The following is a 1847-nucleotide window of genomic DNA, read 5'->3' as shown; positions in this document are numbered from 1 at the left end:
TGCAAGTATGAATGCATGTAAACTGAAATTTGAAGGGTCAAACGACCAAAATTTGTACAGTACTTGGAGAAAAAAGAATTCCACAAAGAAACGGGCGGTTTTTGTTCCTGGAATAACCAAATACGTACCTTTCCTCTAAGTAGCTGCACACTTTTCTCCTTCTGTACGCCCAGTCTTGAAGGCAGAGCAATAATTCTGCTGTATACTTTTCTGGCAGCAATGCACCTTCCTAGCCGGTTCGAGTAGACCTGCCTAGGATTTTCTTTGTAAGCGCACTGAAGCTTCTCGTACCCTGTGTTCAATCCGTCCTTTAAGAGCCCGTCTTTCCTGTGTTTCCTCAAACTCAATATTCTTATTTCCGGATTGACGCCAAGCGTCAGAAGTGGTAACGCTCTGAGCATTACCACTTCATTTGTGGTCAGAATTTTGCATTGGGGACCGAGCAGAAAAATCCAGCCATGTCAGCCAAGGGATGTGTGACTCACAAGGATTGCGGCCGCCATGGCCACTGGTGGGAAGAGATGCCCTACAGGAGATTCCTGCAGGCTCTGTTGGCGTTGCTCTTCATCGTGCTGTTCGTGATCCTCGTCATCTTCTTAGCGCTGCATCCGCACAAGCCACGGTTTTACCTGCAGAACGCTACGGTCAGCGTGCTGAATGTGAGCGACGGATTGCTCACTTCCAGCCTGCAGTTCACCGTGGTGTCGCGCAACCCGAATGACAGGATCGGTGTCATCTACGACAGCCTGAGCACCTACGCCTCGTATCTGGATCAGCAGATCACGGCCGAGTTCTCGTTGCCCCCTTTCTACCAGGACCCCAAGGATATCAACGTCTTGGCTCCCATTTTATATGGGAATTCCGTTCCCTTGGCTCCCGTCGTCTGTGAGCAGCTGAGTTACGAGAGCCTGAAAGGGTCGTTGAGCTTGAGTCTGAGAATGAACGGAAGGGTCCGCTGGAAGGTGGGCAGCTGGAGATCCGGGCATTATCATTTGTATGTCAATTGCGAAGCCATCGTGTGGCTGAGCAATAACGGCATTGGAGGCCAAGTTCCTCTGCAACCCATCACCACATGCCATGTGGAGGTCTAGGTTTCAGTTAGGAGATTTTGTAATCTATCAGAGTTCCATGGTAATTTAATTCCCTGGTATTCATAGTCAGTCTGCTTCTGGTTTTATTTGAATAATTCCTTCCCCATTCGACTGCCCTGTTGTTTGTGTGAGGCTCTGGATCTGGTGCGCGGGAATGTTGTCCTGATACTGAGCCCCTAAAATCGGTAAATAAATTCATAAATCCGATTATTTTAGTCCCACATTGCGATGGGAGAGATTTTGTATGTATAAGTTTTCCTCTAAGACATGCCGTTTGTCCTGTTGTTTGTGTGAGGCTCTGGATCTGGTGCGCGGGAATGTTGTCCTGACACTGAGCCCCTGAAATCGGTAAATAAATAAGTCCCACATTGCGATGGGAGGGACCTTTGTTTGTATAAGTTTTCCTCTAAGACATGCCCTTATGTTAGGGATGGCATTTTTAATAATAAGTTTTCCTCTAAGACATGCCCTTATGTTAGGGATGGCATTTTTAATAATAGCGTCTATTATTGTGGGCAAGTTATGCTATGGATTCATAATTGATATATATATATCTATATATATATATATATATATGTGGGTAGTATATGTTTATCGCTAGATTATATATTTGTTTATATTGTTTATTTTGCGTGTTTATGGATCTATAGGTAAGTAAATATAAATTGATAGCATATGGATTTATAGTATAGCAAATATAAATTGATATTTGTTTATATTGTTTATTTTGCGTGTTTATGGATCTATAGGTAAGTA

At 44.0% G+C, this 1847-nt stretch overlaps 1 pseudogene; it reads left to right on the top strand.

Annotated features, from left to right (window-relative positions):
* The first annotated feature begins 289 nt into the window (after positions 1-289).
* On the top strand, positions 290-1509 carry LOC149218923 (NDR1/HIN1-like protein 12 pseudogene; annotated as a pseudogene).
* The last annotated feature ends 338 nt before the right edge of the window (positions 1510-1847 follow it).

Source organism: Pinus tabuliformis, chromosome Q (genome assembly GCF_031772625.1).
Source record: "Pinus tabuliformis cultivar Carrire ecotype Pingquan chromosome Q, CPIR1, whole genome shotgun sequence".
Lineage (NCBI taxonomy): Eukaryota > Viridiplantae > Streptophyta > Pinopsida > Pinales > Pinaceae > Pinus > Pinus tabuliformis.
Note: the sequence above shows the minus strand (reverse complement) of the source record. Positions and strands in the feature narration are given on the sequence as shown.